The sequence below is a fragment of the Schistocerca piceifrons genome, chromosome 6 (assembly GCF_021461385.2).
Source record: "Schistocerca piceifrons isolate TAMUIC-IGC-003096 chromosome 6, iqSchPice1.1, whole genome shotgun sequence".
Taxonomy (NCBI): domain Eukaryota; kingdom Metazoa; phylum Arthropoda; class Insecta; order Orthoptera; family Acrididae; genus Schistocerca; species Schistocerca piceifrons.
This window is the reverse complement of record NC_060143.1, coordinates 245,234,613-245,254,445: the sequence shown is the minus strand read 5'-3', so window position 1 is coordinate 245,254,445 and position 19,833 is coordinate 245,234,613. Positions and strand designations below refer to the sequence as shown.

General features: G+C 41.7%; 1 pseudogene; it reads left to right on the top strand.

Annotated features, from left to right (window-relative positions):
* The first annotated feature begins 17,441 nt into the window (after nucleotides 1-17,441).
* LOC124803946 lies at nucleotides 17,442-17,559 on the top strand (annotated as a pseudogene).
* Nucleotides 17,560-19,833: the final 2,274 nt, after the last annotated feature.

Below are 19,833 nucleotides of genomic sequence, written 5' to 3'. Positions count from 1 at the left end.
CTGTTATTAAACGTACGCTGAAAATTGTGCTCATTACTTTTACGTTTGTCATGATTGTCATTTCTATACGCTGCATTGCGATAGGAATTGAAATAGTGTGTTTTCTGTACGTACTTACTCCATTGTTGCTGTACGTTACTATTTGTTGGAGCTGACGCCATATGTATAGGCGGCGAAACATTAAAGCTTGGTTGACCTTGTACATTACATTGTTGGTTAGGTATGCTAGCCGGTTGGTTTTGTTGCTGTTGCGGAGAAATGCCTCTATTGTTACTAAAATGTGTTTGCGACTGCTGAAAATTTTGTACATACTGATGATTAAATTTTTGTCTGGTATTAAAGTTCTCGTGGTTGTCATTTCTGGAGCGTCTAATGAAAATTGTCACTTTCGGTATAACTTGTCATATCAGGTTTTCTTTACACGTTTCTAATACTAGATAGATCGATAGTTGAAGAGCTGTTTTGATAGATATAAAGGATAGTAGAAGAGAAGGCAGAAGTGCAGAAAACTAAAGATGAAATAGCACTACTACGGCTCGGGGCCCTGTGCACGCTACGGCACATATTCATTAAAGCGTAATGAATCCCCTGAGGTCAATTACGCGCTACAAATAAATCTTAGCTTTTGCGTTACAGGCAATGCCGGTGAAAATTCAAAAGTAAATTGCTGCATCCATGCTAATTCTAGTTTCTGCATTACAGGCCAAGCTGGTGAAAGTACAAAAATAAATTGTCGTATACGGTTCAAAGCGTGTACCTGTGCTCTGTCATTTTTAAATACCTTAGATTTTTCTACGGATAAAAATTGCTCGTAATCAAAATTATCGTCTCTGTATGTCTGAATAGGTTCAGGATTGTATGAGAATCTATTTGTCTGTGACTGTTCGGAATCTAACTCACGTACTCTCTGTAAATTACCTAAATTGTACTGGCTGTGTGAGTGTGACAAATGTTCGGAACGTGCCGTATGCTGTGACGTGTTATTGACTGAAACATTTTTCATCTCTGTCACTTCTTGCTGTAAAGTTGACAATTTTCTACGTAATGTATTATTGGACGAATCTATCTCACTGATCGTCTGCTGTAAATTATGGAATTCAGGTGTTTGATTAAACGAAATCGGTGAAGTATCGTCTGATTTGGTGTCATTATTACTTTCAATAACGTCAATACGACTGGCCAATTCATCATATTTTTCAGTCAGTATTTTTACCTGATCATCGTTTTTAGTGTCACAAGCATTAATTTGTTTTTGCTTTTTACGTGTGGTTTCGTTCAATTTTTTAACGTCTGCTTTGATGACATCGGAATCCTGTATTAGTTCTAATTGTTCAAGTCTGTCGGTCACTGTCTGAGAGTCTACTGTGTGTGTATCTGTTTTGATTTAAGATCGGAAATTTCATCACGCAATTCGGTGTTCAACTGTTTGATAGTATTAATTTCGTCTGATACTGTAGCAATATTGTTGTCTACGTATGGTTTTGCTTTCGTAAACAATTTACGTTTATCTTCCTGTCTCTGTGCAGTAATTGTTTCCATCACTTGTCGGTTTACTTTATTCTGTTCCTGTGTAAATTTATGGTAAGGCGTTTCACTGTTTTGTAGGTGGTGATTAAAACGTTCGTCAATTTGACTGTTATGTTGGTCGAATTTCGAGTCTACTTTTGCATCCAGTGTGCGCGAAAGTTCTGCTGACATTAATTTAAACTCGTCGCGTAACTGTGTAGCGTTTTCAGAGCATTGTTTACCGACTGCACTAATATCGTCTCTAAGTGATTCTGTTGTAGCTGCTTGCGTATTCCTTAATTCTTGAGCAACAGATCTAATTTCTTCACTACTTTTCCTAGCACAAGCCTTAATTTCCTCACGTAATTGTTCTTTAGATCATGACATTGTGCGGCAACAGCTGTAATCTGTTCACTAAGCTGTCTAGAATTGTTGTCTAGTTTTTCATTAAGGTTGTCTTGTTTTTCATTAATTTCATTAATTTGTTGCTTGAGACTTTCACTAAGATGTTTGTGATTGCTGTCTTGCATATCATTCGACTGTTTGTAATTGTTGTCTAGTTTTTCATTAAGTTGTTGTTTGAGATTTTCATTATTTTCATTAAGTTGTTTGAAATTTTCACTCTGTTGTAGCAATAGTGCCATAATTTGATGCAACCCAATATTACTACTCTATTCTCTGTGCTGTTTGATGGCATACCTGCAATTGTCACGTTTTCTGTAACCATTTGGTCATTCTGTAATTCTTGAAAAGGTTTGCCAATGGAATGTGCACTGTTGGTCACTAAATCGGAATCAAATAAATCTGTCGTACTTTGAGTACACTGTTCATTTTCGTCAGAAAAATTTATGTGTTCACGATTCAAATTTTGCAAATCGGGTGTGTTAAACTGGGCAGCATTCATTGTAACAGAACGTCCCGCGTCATCAGTTGTCGTTAAATTAACAGACGACACAATTGAATTTGTTTGCTCATCACTAGGATCAAAATCATTACTAGTGGTCGGTATGCACTGATTGTCTGTAAATGGAGGATTGTCATCATTACACTGAGTGTTGCAAATATTATCGGTCAAATTATTCAAGTCGGCTATTTCACTCATTGCACATCGCGATGTACTATTAACAGTTTTTCGCGGCATTTTTTACAAATCAAAATTAAGCAAAAATGAAACAAGGACAATGCAAAAATGCAACAAATACAATTACAACAAAGAGCAACAAATTGCCGGTGATCTGTGAAAGCAAGAGTGACAAATTAGTAAAAGCGTTGCGCCAGATGCAAACTACATTGAAGTAAATAAGAGCAGATATATGACTACTTCTCAGAAGATTCACAAAGAAATACGATCCTGGCAGGGTCGCCAAGTTTAACCTCCCCACAAAAATATTAATTAAATGAAACAAGTGTAATCTCCTCACAGAATTATTAAAATAGAATGAACCATGAACCAAGTGTAACCCCAGCACAAAAATTATAATTAAATGAATTTTTAAATATTGTAACCTCTGGACAAAATTGGTTCCCATTCATAATCTCTGTGCAGAAGTGCATTCACATTTGATGTACCCTCAAAATTCTTTTCTCATTTAATGTTAAGTTCGAAACAGAGAAATTCCTAAACACCAAAATAATAAAAAATTCAGTAACCTGGTAAATTTTATGACGACAGCAGTGCTGCGCCACGGCCCTGTACTCTGAATAAAAAAAGCAAAAATTCTTACGTCAATAAAAACTGCGAATATATCTGCTCTTACCTAAAAAAATTTCGGCACAGCTCCGTGCAATGCTGGCCTATGCTTTGTGATTCGTGAAAGGAATAATCATGCATTGGGTAAAATCTTTAAATTGAAATGAATGCTTTTTTAAAAAAAATTACTTTATATTATAAAAATTATTATTGGGGCATTTTTTAAAAGAAATTGAATGATAGTTAACATACATTATTAGATATGCGCAAGGCTGCTTCTTTACCTTCTACAATAATACTCATCCTCCAGAGTCCCGACCAGAGCAGACTGCCGACTCACGCAGACTACAGACGACTACTGCCGACTAGCGACAAGCAACAACTAACTACATACTGCTCTCTGGTCAGAGACTCTCCTAAGTCTTGCCTGTTGCAGGCTGCGCATATAGCGCATACCTCTTACAACCTCTTTATATAATGTCAAGCTAAATTTACCTCTAGCTTGCAATTGTTCTCACACACCACAAAATTCTCACAACAAAGCACACTATCTCTGGAAAAGTCTCGGAATCTTTTAATTACTTACAATATTTATGTCCAATATATCGTCGTGTTACGACCAATTCACTTTAAGTTGCTTTCACCGGTATTTATAAGGAATAAGATAATTGATGCTCCCCTTAAATCGCTTTCTGTTTAGTCCATGACGTAACGTATTCCACAGATTTACCAATCTTTGGTATTAGTATAATCGCTGACTTTTCCATGATAACTTTCTACAACATCCGTTTTAATTGAAGTTACTTAGGACACTCTTTCAATAAATGAAATCGTTTTAACTGTTTAACATATATACCCTCTGTATATTTATCGTGGATCAACTCAATTAATGAACTTTTTGACCAGGCAAAACTTACAAATACCATCGTAAAATTGTGTCATGCAAAGCGTTATTAATATCTCTGAAAGTAAACCTTTGCTCTTCTCACAAAATATAGTTACACACAACAGCTACTAATTGAACACTCGTAAAGGTTTCTTTTAACAGCAGAAAACTGGAATTTATTGGGTCTAGGTATCTCAATACAATTTTATTCACGTAAGTGAGCGAGTGCCAGCAAAGACTAACACACCCCACAAAAACGAAAATTCAATAATAAATTTAAAAAAATCCTAGGCGCCACCGCCTCATTAACCCTAACCGTAAGTAACAATTTATCACATTTCTGAGTCTCTTCAGGTGTTAGCAAAATGAGACCCGCTATGTTCCCTAAATTGAAATAGGCCACTCGCCACTTTGACTAACAAATTTTTAGTTTAGTTGCGTGTTGCTTGTAAATGGTTCCTTTCTTTCTCGTCGCTTATCATCTCAACTACTGGTGCGATCTATCATATTACAGTGAAACAGTTTGAATCTATACGAGCCCATTCTAGGTCCGCTGTATGATCGTCGTATTTAAACAACAACAACAGACATGTGTCCAAGGCATTCCCTTCTCGATACACACCAATCACTACCAATACACTCCAACAAAACAGCTAACAACCCAATTACCTCTGGGTGTACCGCCACAACTAATCGTACACCACGGACAGGATATCGGTTCCAACGATTCCCAAAAACTCATCAGCTGCAAATCTCCCTCTCTCTAACCCGACTCACGCTGTATCTGTCACAGCAAACTATCCCTTACTACCAAAATGTCCACAGGACGACAATAAATCGATCGCCCTAGCACATAAATTCGCCAAAACCAGTGTCTCATGCGCGACTATTTATAAAACTACACAGAGCCTACGTACAGTCCGTAACTCAGCATTGGGAGGAAACTACCGTCTCAGCCACGTATATGAACAGGGGCCTAAAAGACAAAGTATCCACGCTGCCTCTGTGAACTGCACCAAAATAAGATACTGGTCCTACGAGCAAAACTTCTTTCCCTCCCCCAAGTCTTAAACACCAACTGCGGTGCCTCAATACACCACGCAATGCGTCGGTATCCTATCCGACCTAGTCGTACCCCGATATATCAATTTAGTCAGTAATAGGTCTACTCGGGAACTAACTGCCTTCTTACATCATGCAATAGGAACCATTTATACACACAAACACGCAGAGCCACGCCGACTTTTAACAATCAATTAATTAATTATTCGTTGATGTTGTTGGTTCTCTACGACAGCGGCCGGCTGCTGCGCGTGTATCAGGCAGCATCTCTGCACCCAACAATGACGAGTTGTTGCATCGCTGACATCGAGCGCGATCGCCACCTGTTTTTTTTTTTTTTGTTTTTTTTTTTTTTTTTGTTTTCGTCGACGCTGTCGGATCATCTATAACGTGCTTTATCGCCCTTAATACATCGTAGACGTATATTTATAGTAACCACCAGGTGTTAATAGCCATTTATCGGGTCGGATGCACATCAGTTGTATGAACGTAACTCGTGCGTTTTGATACAGTACAGGCGAAAGGAGGTCCGACACAGTAAATCCGAGTTCATAAACTGAACAAAGTTAATAAATCCGAAAAATATTTCTATAAAGCAAAGTTCTCAAATCTGATTCAATGTATAGTTAGTAATCACAATATCATACCGCAATTAGTGAAATATTTGCACTGCCCGTCATTACTGCGGTAAGGAAGTTAAAAAATAAACGCTTAATATTTTGCCCTCTCAGTCAAAACATTTAGAGACTGGACTGATCAGAAATTACGACAAGTTAAAATTGTGTATTTAACGCTCCATGTATTCTAGACTACCTAGCCCTACTCACTCCCCTCCCCACACTTGTGCAGAACGTCAGATGAATTCTGCTGTGGGATCTTGTTCAACTCGAGCGTCACGCTGGCATGAGTGTGGTCTACGCCGTCAAAGCCTTGAGCCTTCACGTGTATTTTCACACTTCGTCGTTTTATAGCAGGTTCGTATTAATAATACTAAGTCTCGTTACCAATCATAATTACTTACAAAAAAGAAATGTCCATGTTTTGCATTTATATCATTCAAGGCAGGCGCTAACACGTCATGGGTTTTTGATCAGGAGTTCCTGTGTGTGGGGCGAACTTTGCACTTACTTTTTTGTTCTTCAAACTGTTCAGCAGAATGTCTTGAACACTTGATTTAGAGAGGTTCCTTCACTGTTATTTGCAACAGAACAACGTTGCACACTACGGCGGCACGCCATCTTCCTTCACAGCCCGCTCACAACCCACTGGTCGAATGTACGTATGGTGTTTACAGTTGTTAGTTCTAACTGCCACCGTATCGGAAATACGACGAATAAACAAATCGCAAAAGACACTGGCAGAGCACTTTCCCACAAAATGCAAGGGTTCCTGTTTCGAGTCCTCATCAGGCACACTGTTTTAACTTGCCAATAAGTTCCAATTAAATAGGTTTCTTATTTTCATTTTTTAAAACTATTCGGATCACTTTCAAGTAATTAAACCCTTTTTGCAAAATTACATCCTACTCAGTTCAAGTTAGCGCACTATTTGCCTATTTCTCACTCTTCGCTTGGCTACGAAAATTCAGACAAATACCAATTGTGTAATTTATAAGAAGTCTTTGTTTTCGATCCTATGGTTAACAAATAATGAGGCGACAGATTACGTTAATGAACAGAAATGTACAGATTTGAAGATGGGTGTCTGTTCACTTCAAAACTTTCATCCCTACTTCGTTGTACCTCCGATCTTGACAACGTTTGACCTTAAACAATTTTATTTGTTCAGGTGTAAGCGTATAACGGGTTCGACAAAATAAACAAAAATTACGAGTGCAGTAGAAGTTCGGAGATGTGAAATAAAATTTGATTTACTCATTGTTCAAAAAACCACGTTACACTAGCCAAATGCTGTGTAGTCTATATCTGCATCTGCATCTACGTACATACTCCACAAGCCAATGTATGGTACAGGGCAGAGTGTACCTATGTACCACTACTAGTTACTTCCTTTCCTGTTCCACGTCAAATGGAGCGAGGGAAAAACGACTGCCTATATACCTCTTTACGTCCCCTAATTTCTCTTACCTTATCTTCGTGGGCCTTATGAGAAATCTATGTTGGCGCTGTCAGATTCGTTCTGCAGTCAGCTTTAAATGCCAGTTATCTAAAATTTTCTGTGTTCACGAAACATCTCCGTAATACTCGCATGTTGGTGAAATCTACCGGGAACACATGTAGAGGCTCTCCTCTGAATTGCTTTGATCTAATATTTTAACCGTACCCCGTGAGGATCGAAATCATTCAAGCAGTTCTCAAGAACACAATTCTGTACGCGGTCGCCTTTACAAGGAAGCTACACTTGCCTAACATTCTCTCAATATACCAGTGCCTACTACACTCCTGGAAATGGAAAAAATAACACATTGACACCGGTGTGTCAGACCCACCATACTTGCTCCGGACACTGCGAGAGGGCTGTACAAGCAATGATCACACGCACGGCACAGGGGACACACCAGGAACCGCGGTGTTGGCCGTCGAATGGCGCTAGCTGCGCAGCATTTGTACACCGCCGCCGTCAGTGTCAGCCAGTTTGCCATGGCATACGGAGCTCCATCGCAGTCTTTAACACTGGTAGCATGCCGCGACAGCGTGGACGTGAACCGTATGTGCAGTTGACGGACTTTGAGCGAGGGCGTATAGTGGGCATGCGGGAGGCCGGGTGGACGTACCGCCGAATTGCTCAACACGTGGGGCGTGAGGTCTCCACAGTACATCGATGTTGTCGCCAGTGGTCGGCGGAAGGTGCACGTGCCCGTCGACCTGGGACCGGACCGCAGCGACGCACGGATGCACGCCAAGACCGTAGGATCCTACGCAGTGCCGTAGGGGACCGCACCGCCACTTCCCAGCAAATTAGGGACACTGTTGCTCCTGGGGTATCGGCGAGGACCATTCGCAACCGTCTCCATGAAGCTGGGCTACGGTCCCGCACACCGTTAGGCCGTCTTCCGCTCACGCCCCAACATCGTGCAGCCCGCCTCCAGTGGTGTCACGACAGGCGTGAATGGAGGGACGAATGGAGACGTGTCGTCTTCAGCGATGAGAGTCGCTTCTGCCTTGGTGCCAATGATGGTCGTATGCGTGTTTGGCGCCGTGCAGGTGAGCGCCGCAATCAGGACTGCATACGACCGAGGACACAGGCCCTACACCCGGCATCATGGTGTGGGGAGCGATCTCCTACACTGGCCGTACACCACTGGTGATCGTCGAGGGGACACTGAATAGTGCACGGTACATCCAAACCGTCATCGAACCCATCGTTCTACCATTCCTAGACCGGTAAGGGAACTTGCTGTTCCAACAGGACAACGCACGTCCGCATGTATCCCGTGCCACCCAACGTGCTCTAGAAGGTGTAAGTCAACTACCCTGGCCAGCAAGATCTCCGGACCTGTCCCCCATTGAGCATGTTTGGGACTGGATGAAGCGTCGTCTCACGCGGTCTGCACGTCCAGCACGAACGCTGGTCCAACTGAGGCGCCAGGTGGAAATGGCATGTCAAGCCGTTCCACAGGACTACATCCAGCATCTCTACGATCGTCTCCATGGGAGAATAGCAGCCTGCATTGCTGCGAAAGGTGGATATACACTGTACTAGTACCGACATTTTGCATGCTCTGTTGCCTGTGTCTATGTGCCTGTGGTTCTGTCAGTGTGATCATGTGATGTATCTGACCCCAGGAATGTGTCAATAAAGTTTCCCCTTCCTGGGACAATGAATTCACGGTGTTCTTATTTCAATTTCCAGGAGTGTATTTGCCTTCCCAATTACCGCCCTTACGTGCTCGTTTGATTTCAAACCGCTTTGGAACATTATGTATAGATATTTAATAAATGTGACTATGTCAAGCAGCGCACTACAGATCCTGTAGTCGAATATTATCGGATTCTTTTTCCTGCTGATCTGCATTAATTTACGTTTCTCTTCTAGATTTAAAGAAAGCTGCCGTTCACCGCATAAACTAGGAGTCCCCCTTTAGAATTCTCTAGAGCGGGCTGCTCCAGTAATGTCTCAGGTACAGTCAGGGAGATTTTAGCCTGCTCTCTTTGGAGCTGAAGGGGGCGAAAGGGAGTACAAAAGTGGCAATGTTTGAGAACGAATTTCCAGTTCCATCATTTGCCTCGAAACCAAAGGACCACGCAGAATACTTTGGTCTCGACTGAAGGATAATAATTATTTTAAATCTTGGACAATATGTACCAGACAGAAAAATATTAAGTCCCTGTGTACATACAGGTATATTAGTTTATGAGTATGCACAGTAAAGTTGATGCGTTAATCTCTATGTGCACTGCCACGCGTACAGAGCGTTAAACAGCATGTTCGAAAGTACAGCAAAAGCTGACGCTTTGGCAGTGAGAAAAAATAGCAGCAATAGTCGACTTGCTGGAATGATATACACGGAGACTATTGCGATTTCGAAGAGTGGAAGACAATAAATATGGGTCGACGGGCACGGGCGGGCATATGGACGAATGTTCATCCTCAGTGTGAGCCTCCCACGCCGTACACTAAGCTTAATAAATAGACAGTGAGGTAATTAGAGGGAGATGTGGTTAGCAAGTTGTCAGAAATGTTAGTATCCTGTCCGTCCCACTCCACCTAGTTTCCCACCAGATCCTCGAATTATTGCATCATGAGAAGCTTATCGCTGAAGCTGTTCCGTATTCAGTCCTTCAGCTAATCAGAACTGCATTTGGAGACTGATTGGGTTGTATTTTCGGCACAAACATTCTCAGCATGCTGCTTCCTCCTCTGCTAATTAGATTTCCTTGTTTGGTTCTAAGCTGTGGCGAGACCTTCCATTACTACTACCTCCTGTGTAGCACTGAAACAACGTGGAAAAGCAGCTTAAATTAAAGCTGAATCAGAGATTATTGTAAGAGCACTGGATGATATCCTGAAGCCGGGCATATTCGTCGGAGAGAAATGAATCACCTCCTAATAAAGGGCGTCCAGGAGAGGTACTTACGCAACAGTCCCTTTCACCGACCTGATGTATGACTAACCCATCCATGGAAAGCCTCATCGAATAACAACATAATGTAATTAAATATTCCACAAAGCTAGAAAACGACACCTTACAAAGGGAGGTAAACTCATCACTGGGAAAATCTAAGACAATAACGATTGTGCCTCTTTACTTGGAAACCTGTTCTAGCTGAACTCTCACAATAAATTACTACCCGGCGTACTGGAACGTTTTGATGAAAGACAGAAAAGATGGGCCTCGATTTCGGTTGAAGATTCTATGAAATCTATGGGCTGTTATATCATCATAATCATTAAGTGTTATAAGAATAAGGTGCGAATACTGCAATACGTATAAGGGCGTATAGATAATAATTTCTCCCTTACTCCAAGTGACAATGGAATGGGACAGAAAATCAGTAATTTTGGTACAAATTATCCTTCGCCACTGTATTGTGCCATTCGGACTCCATATGGAGACGCAAAAAATTGTTCCACATATTATTTACAAGTTTAAATAATGTTGCACAACACGTTCCTACTATGAAAACCTGCTGTTCTTTGATTGTTAACTATCTAAACAATGTTACGATAAGGAAAACGGAAGCAGATTTAGATGAGACGGTAAATATGATGTTGCTAAGAGCACTGAAACATCTAAGTCGAAATAAGAAATCTGGAACTGGCAACATTTCCAGTGAATTATTGGGATCCTCATGAGAACGTGCCGTAACTGGACCATTACACCTAATACCAAAGATACAGGAGATGGAAGATACACCCGCAACCTTAAGCAAGACTGTAATAGTTCCTATTAGAAAGCAGGCAGGTGCCGACAGGTGTGAATATTAACGAGCTACCCGCATAACATCTTGTGGTTGCAAAATACTGCCATGTATTATTTACAGAGGAAGTGAGAGATTCGAAGGAGCAGACTAAGGTGACTGTAAGTTTGGAGCCTGAAAAACTGTAGGAACATGCGAAAAACTATTGAAAGTACGACTTTTTAGATGATAAATTAAAGACAGGCTAACTTAGATTTATAGCTTTTATAGATTTAGAGGATACTTTTGACAATGTTCACTGGAATACAGTCCTTGGGATTCTGAAGGTAGCAGGAGTAAAATATAGGGAGAGAAAGTCACACTGTGTCATCAAAAGTATCCGGACACATGGCTTAAAATGATTTACAAGTTCGTGGCGCCCTCCATCGCTAATACTAGAATTAAATATGATGTTGGCCCACCATAAGCCTTGATGACAGCTTCCACTCTCGCAGTCATACGTTCAAACTGGTACTGGAAGGTTTCCTGGAGGATGGCAGCCCATTCTTCACGGGGTGCTGTACTGAGGAGAGGTGTCGATGTCGGTCGGTGGGACCTGGCACGAAGTCGGCGTTCCAAAGCACCCCAAAGGTATTCTATACGATGCAGGTCACGCCTCTGTGCGGGTCAGTCCATTATAGGGACGTTACTGTCTCCCCCCGAGGCCGTGCATTATGAACAGTGCTCGATCGTGTTGAAAGACGCAATCGCCAGCAGTGGAAAGCAAGAAGGTGCTGTGCTGTGATAGTGCCACGCAAAACAACAAGGGGTGCAACCCCCTACATGATAAACACGACCACATCACAACACCACCGCCTCCGAATTTTATTGTTGGCAGATGACGTTCATTTGGGCATTCGCCACATCCACACCCTGCCATCGGATCGCCACATTGTGTACCGTGATTCGTCACTCAACACAATGATTTTCCACTGTTATATCGTCCAATGTTTACGCTCCTTTACCAAGTGAGGCGTCGTTTGGATTTACCGGGGTGATGTGTGGCTTATGAGCAGCCGCTCGACCATGAAATCCAAGTTTTCTCACCTCCCACCTAACTGTCATAGTACTTGCAGTGGATCCTAATGCAGTTTGGAATTCCTGTGTGATGGCCTGCATAGATGTCTGCCTGTTACACATTACGACCCTCTTCAACTGTCGGTGGTCTCTTCCAGACAACAGACGAGGTCGGCCTGTACACTTGTACGTGTCGCTTCACGTTTCAATTCACTATCACATCGGAAACAGTGGACCTAGGGATGTTTAGGAGTGTGGAAATCTCGCGTACAGACGTATGATATAAGTGGCACCCAATCACCTGACCACGTTTGAAGTCCGTGAGTTCCGCAGAAAGCCACATTCTGCTCTCTCACGATGTGTAATGACCACTGGGGTCGCTGATACGGAGTAACTGGCAGCAGGTGGCAGCACAATGCATCTAATATGAAAAACGTATGTTTTTGGGGGTGTTCGGATACTTTTGATCACATAGGGTATCTACAACTCCTATAGAAGCGTGATTGTAGTTATGTGTTGAAGAACATTTAAGGGGAGCAGTAACTGCGAAGGGAGTTACAGAGGCTTATAGCCTGATGCAGGTGTTATTGAATCCAAACATTGACTAGCCAGTTAAGAAAATTAAGAAAAAACTGTGAAGGGATTTGAGTCTTAGCGAGAATACGGATAAACTTTGAGGATTCCGGGTAATACCGCTATTTTGTTGTAGACAACAGATGATTTGGAACATCAACTGAACAAAATGGATAGTGTATCCAAAAGAGATGAAGAGATGAATATCAACAAAAGTAAAACGAGGATAATTGAATGTGAGGCAGTGTTGAGAAGATTATTTAAGGAGTTGGACACTAGAAGTATTAGCAGTGTTTGTTACTTGAACAACAACATAACTGACGATGGCCGTGATAGAGAGGATATAAAGTGCTGACCAGGATTAGCAAGGTAAGTGTTCCTGGAGAGATGAATTTTTTAACTTCAGGTAATGAGGTATCACAATGTTTTTTCTGGTAGAATTCGTCTTTAGTGTGGCCTTGAACAAAAGCAAAACATGGAAGACAAACATTTCAGATAAGCGGAGAATAGAAGCTTTTTATATAGTGGTAGGTAGGAATGTTGAGTATAAATGTGTTGATCTAGCCTCTTAAGAAATACTGAAATGAAGCGGATATAAAAACAAATGTATGAGAGAGATTGACTAAATGAAGTAATGAGTTAATTCGACGCCTCTTGAGGCATCAAGATATCGTCAATTTGATTACAGAGGTAAGTGTAGGTGTAGACCAAGGTTTGACTACAGTAAGCAAGTTCAGATGGATAATGGTTGCAAGTCAGGCAGTGATGAATAGGTTTGTACAGGACAGACTAGCATGGAGGACTATAAACCGCTTCGAAACGACACCTTTCGTTGGAGGACACATCAGTAATAATAACACTACAGAAATAGTAGAGCAACAGCGGACGCCATCATCTTGGAACGATCAATCCACATTATTCTCCGTAAGTGTCTCCCACCAGCAGAAAAAGCACAGAAACCTATGTTCTTCCGATGACATAAAAAAGTAAAATTGTTGATACTTTAAAGCGTCTCTAATTACAACCTACGACGACTTGAGAAAGTTTAAAATTAGTAGTTTAGCACTAACAAAGCACATAAAGTTATACAGCTTGAAATGTCACGTCAACAATTCTATAAGACTACCACCGCCCGACATTTCTTGAACGTAAGCGTGTCGCGGGTTTGAATAGGAAACGTACACAAACTAAAAGTACTGTCTGAAGTTTTTAGGGCTCTATAAAATGATCTGATGGGACATAAAAGGTCACGAAGGAAACAGAAATTGACATTTCCAAAAACACGTTTCTAACTTTTTAATCTGTTCATGCGACTGCATTTATTCTCTTCTGTTGCTAGCGTGTCAATTGCTAAAACACATTTCTAACTTTTTAAACTGTTTATGCGACTACGTTTTGTTCTCTTCGGTTGCTATGCGTGCAAAACTAATTATTCCAGTATACCTCGGCGTACAATTAGCTACCCTATCGATTGTTTTGGTTAGAAATTCGATATATTCCCATACTATACTCCTTTTGGTTATCTTTCTAGAAACTCAATTTTTTTGATTAATTTCTAGAAAGCCTTTATTTTGTATTTTATATGCAAACTTACAATCGAATTAAATCAGTTGGTGATGAGGGAATTAGATTAGGAAACGTGAAACTGAAAGTAATAGATGTGTTTTGCTGTTTGGGCAGTAAAATAACAGATTGCGGCCGAAGTAGAGAGGATACAAAATGTAGACTGCCGGTGGCAAGAAAAGCGTTTCTGCAGAACAGAAATTTGTTAACATCGAATATAGGTTTGAGTGTTAGGAAGCCTTTACCGAAGGTACTGGTAGCGTGTGTAGCCTTGTACGGAAGTCAAACATGGGCGATAATCATTTTAAACAAGAAGAGAAATTGCTTAATATCGAGTATAGATTTAAGTGTCAGGAACTCTTTCTTGAAGGATTTTGTACAAGTGAAGCCATGTACAGAACTGAAACATGGACGATGAGAGTAGAAGCTTTTGAAACGTGGTGCTACAGAAAAACACTGAAGATGAGATGGGTGGTTCGGGTAACTGATGATGCGCTAATGAGTAGAACTGGGGAGACAAGAAATTTGCGGTGCTACCAGATTAGAAGAAGGGATCGGTTGACAGGACACAGTCTGAGACACTAATCGGTCATCAATTTATTATTGGAAGGAAGTTTGGAGAGTAAAACTGTTGAGGAAGACCATGAACGAATACAGTATGCAGATTCAGGAGGGCGTAGCTGCAGTAGCTATTTGGAAATAAAGAGGCTTGTACAGCATAGAGCGGGCTGAAACCACAACAGCAGCAGCAGCAACAGCAGCAGCAGCAGCAGCAGCAGCAACAACAACAACAACAACAAACCCCACTTCCCCCAACTTACGTAGCACCAAAATTATAACACCACCTCTATTAATCTCTCTGGTTACTCCATGATCCACATCTCACACTGTTGTTCCAGATTAACCATTTCAGACACCTCTTCCTTAATTCTGTGTCAACACTTGATTCGAACAGAGAGGTTGTCATTGGGTAAGAAATGAAACGTTGCTTGTCTGGCTCATAGCATGCGGATGTGTTGGTTCAAATGGCTCTGAGCACTATGTGTCTTAACATCTGAGGTCAGACTTAGAACTACTTAAACCTAACTAACCTAAGGACATCACAAACATCCATGCCCGAGGCAGGATTCGAACCTGCGACCGTGGCGCTCGCGCGGTTCCAGACTGAAGCGCCTAGAACCGCTCGGCCACTCCGGCCGGCGCGTATGTGTTGGAACAACTATTATGGAAAGAGAATGCACTTCTGTTTGACGGGTATAAGTTAATGCGGATGAGTAGGAAAAACAAACCCGCAATTTTCGGATACAGCATTAATAGTGTCCTGCTTGACGCTATTTAAATATCTGGGCGTAACGTTGCAAAACGATATGAAATGCAACGAGCACGTGAAGATCGTGGTAGGAAAGGCCAGTGGTCGTTTTCGGTTTATTGGAAGAATTCTAGGGAAGCGTGGTTCATCTGTAAATGAGACCACATATAGAAGGCTAGTGCGACCTATTCTTGTGTACTGTTCGAGTGTTTGGGATCCGTACTAGGTCTTATTAAAGGAAGAAATCGAAGCATTGCAGATGCGGGCTGCTAGATATGTTACTGATTTGTCCGAACAACACGTAAGTGTTACGGAGATGCTTCGAGAACTCAAAGTGGAAATCCCTGGAGGGAAGGCAATGTTCATTTCGCGGGACACCACTGAGAAAATTTAGAGAACCGACATTTGAAGCTGACTGCAGAACGATTCAGTTGCCTCCAACATACATTGCGCGTCAGGATCACGGAGAAAAGATACGAGACGTTACGGCTCATACGACGCATATAGATTGCAGTTTTCCTTTGTTCTCTTTGCGAATGGAACAGGAAAGAAAATGACTAGTAGCAGCAAGGAGTTCCCTCCGCTATGCACCAGAAGGTCGACTGAGGAGTATCGATGTAGGTGTAGATGTAGAAAACTAACTGTGAAGTTTACTTCGATTTATCAGCAGATAGAGAAAATAGAAAGGGTTTTACATACCAGTTGTACAGCTTGCTCACCTTACAAATAAGTTGATGCCGAAGATGCATTACAATATAGAGAGAGAAACACTGTGCACGGTAGTTGGTGTATAAACTGTATACTAAGTGTGCAGATTGGTCCTCATTCGCCTCAAATTTCAATTCCTCTCTCGAGAGCATTAATACCAGAACATTTTGACAAACAAGAAAAGGGAAAAATGGTGACGTGCATTTTGCTGTCTGAGCCTCACATACTAAATCAGACTTCTTATTTCCCATATTCAGCACTTAAAAAAATTGGCGCTTGCTAATCATTAGTGTTCGAAAATTGTTACATCAGTGATCTTCACTATTTCCTTTGCTTTGTAGCTCGGCTTTTAGTCGAGGTAATTCCCCCGCTCTAATCGAATTTCTCTGTCTATAACGAGAACCGGAGCTCTATTGTAAAATTATTTTTGTGACGGAGCTTAATTACAGTAAAACCCGTTTAATACAAATTGAAATGTAATTCAAATTTAATTACCTGTGAAATTGAACTCTGGAATGATGTTTTCCTAGTAAACAGTCGAGCGCCATAAGAATTTTATAGCGCAAATTCTCGCAGCGCTTTAAAGTTTTTACGGCACTCACATAAATGCTCCCAGAGACTTTACCTTTTTTTTCCCTTATCCATTCGCACGCCTCTTGTACCGCGGTCGTTTGCATGGGATTTTATACCGGAGGAAGAGTAAGCGACATTTTGTTGTATGAAATATATCAAAATATGATGTACGTTCTGTGCAATTCTGAAGCTACCGCTTTATTGCACTGTATTTTTTCTGTAATTAAACAACCGTAGATTCCAAGTAAATTTTTATTACTTGTGTTAAATATCGCTATATAAGTGTTCTGCTGTTTTGTAACCTAAAATCGTAGAACAGTATTAGAACTGATAGGAGTATGTAGATTTTCAAAGTGCTCTGTGTAGGGGCTACGAACCGACTGCGCGATTTAAGCTATTTTTCTTGAGACGTAACTTTAATTGTACCAGGAACACATCACCCGATCATCGTCTGGATTTTATGCTGGTATTGTTCGTCAGCTGAAACTCTAAAATGAAAAGAGTCGTCGGAATTGTTCTGTCACTCAGTACGTAGAAGTACGTTTCTAGATTCCATACAGAGAGCTAGGTGCAGATGACGGACACATGAGAGACAAGGCGGATTACCGTACCTAATACGGTGAAGGAAACCAGCTGGCATTCAAAACAGCTTCCAGGTAGCGGAATGGATAAATGCAGGTCCTGTATGATTTTGGCAACGGCCTTGCCGCCGTGGATACGCCGGTTCCCGTCAGATCACCGAAGTTAAACGCTGTCGGGCGTGGCCCGCACTTGGATGGGTGACCATCCGGGCCGCCATGCGCTGCTGCCACTTTTCGGTGTGCACTCAGCCTCGTGATGCCAAGTGAGGAGCTACTCGACCGAATAGTAGCGCCTCCGGTCAAAGAAAACCATCATAACGACCGGAAGTGCGGTCTGCTGACCACACGCCCCTCCTATCCGCAGTCTCAGCTGAGGATGACACGGCGGTGGGATGGTTCCGACGGGCCACTTGTGGCCTGAAGACGGAGCGCTTTTTGTATGATTTTAAAAGATGCCTTCTACCATTCTTCCCGCATAACAGTGGCGAGTTTAGGTGGCGATGGTGGAGGTGAGATGGGAGTGGCCACGCACCATTCTCTCCAATCTAGAACAGTCGCAAAGTTTCATATTTGGGACGTAAACTTAGCCAGAAGTTGGAAACAGGGTAAAATAAGAATCACCCATCCAAATGGCTTCCTCCCATTGCTCCATTGACCAAGTTTTACGTCTTCGGCACCACGTATTCTTGTTATACGATTCCATGCTTCTCTGCCTCGTGATGACTGGGTGTTGTGTGATGTCCTTAGGTTAGTTAGGTTTAAGTAGTTCTAAGTTCTAGGGAACTGATGACCATAGATGTTAAGTCCCATAGTGCTCCGAGCCATTTGAACCATTTTGATTCCATGCCTTTTTTTGTACTCATAGGATTCGCGAGGGCGACATTCAGTTCTGCAGTGACTTTTGCAGTTATCGTCCTTTTAGTTTCCGTCAGCATTCCCTTCAGTGACCGTCTGTAACGATCACTGAACACGCACTTTCGTCCGTGTTGTGACTTGGGGCGCGATGTTTTTCGGCTTTCCCTGTAAGCGGTACGAATCTTCGATACGGTGCCTCTTTAAACACCAAATGCTCCGCCTCCTTTGATTACGGAAGCACGCACCATACGAGCACCAACAATTGGGCCACATTCGAATTTACTTAACTTGAACACAACACTCAGAACTACACACAAGACTGTTACGACCACGATTTGATACACGTACAACTTAGTACATGGTAAAGATAACTGCAGGGGGAGGGGGGGGGGTGAAATGCCACTGGCCTACGTAATTCTCCTAAATTCACTTACAGACGGGGTGAGGGTGGAAGTGCAGTGTCTTGAAAGAAGAAGCTGATGATGTATAACAATAAGTATAAATAAGCAATAGTTGGAAACTTTGAAACAAATGAGTTGTACATAAGCCTTGGTAACTGCAGAAACTGAAAGGTCTCTGTTGGATTCATTTCATGTTAATTTCTTAAATCTGTTGTCATTTACGGCATACATTCCACTTCTAAATTTACTGTGGTGTTTCTGACTCTGGGAGGAGACTGAGCAGTGGAGCGTGTTACTTTTACAGATAAACAAGAACGATCTGTCACGCTACTACACTATAAAACACAGTTTATATCTAATTCATGTCACACAGTCTCATATGGAACCTACATCCGCTTTCTTTTATATAGCGTATATGATAAGATACTGTCATTCCCCTTCCCTTCTGTGTGAAAGGATGAATGAGCAAATGTGTTTCTAGAAGCTTGCTTCATGGTAGCAGACAAGCCTGTCTGCTAGAGAACAGTAGGACCAACGTCGGAACAGGTAGCTGCGCTTTCTAAAAGCAAAGAGGTTTCTATTCTTGGTATGGTCCTGCCCGTCCCTTGTCATGTTGGTATAGGAAGCTGCCTCTCTGGTCACTTCTGTTTGTATCTGTGAGGCGCCCTCGGTAGGAGCCCACGCCAATCTGACCGCGGCGAGCGTCTGAAGTGGTAAGATCTCCGGCTAAGGGCGTCTCTGCTAAGTCCGTAGGACAATGGATTTCTTAAGTTCAGCCTAACTGATAATTTAATCACCTTTGTTTCAGGTTTAGATCTAAAATATCTTATGTTATCTTAAATTGCAACGCATTGTAATTTGAGTGTGAAGTTCAGAATATCCTCTAGTAGTTGCTTTGTTATTACTTTGTGAGCAATGTGGAACCACGTGTTGATTATCCGTAATTCTAACTAAGGTGATCAATCTTAAATGCGACTGTGCGTGAGTTTATAACGTCTCGTCTTGACAATATCTGTCAATATAGCAACTTTTCTCTATGTTCAACCCACGTCGGGTGTACTTTGTGAGACCAGTAGCACGTGCTTATATAATTGTTTGACTCATCAGGTTAAGAGTATGACGATAGTTACCAGTTTGAGGTTTTTCTTTTGTAAATCACGTTTCGATGTAATTTATTTTAATTAAAAAAATTATTGCCGGGTTATATTCTTTGTGTAAACCAAGTTGACCACGTGAAGCATGTGGTGT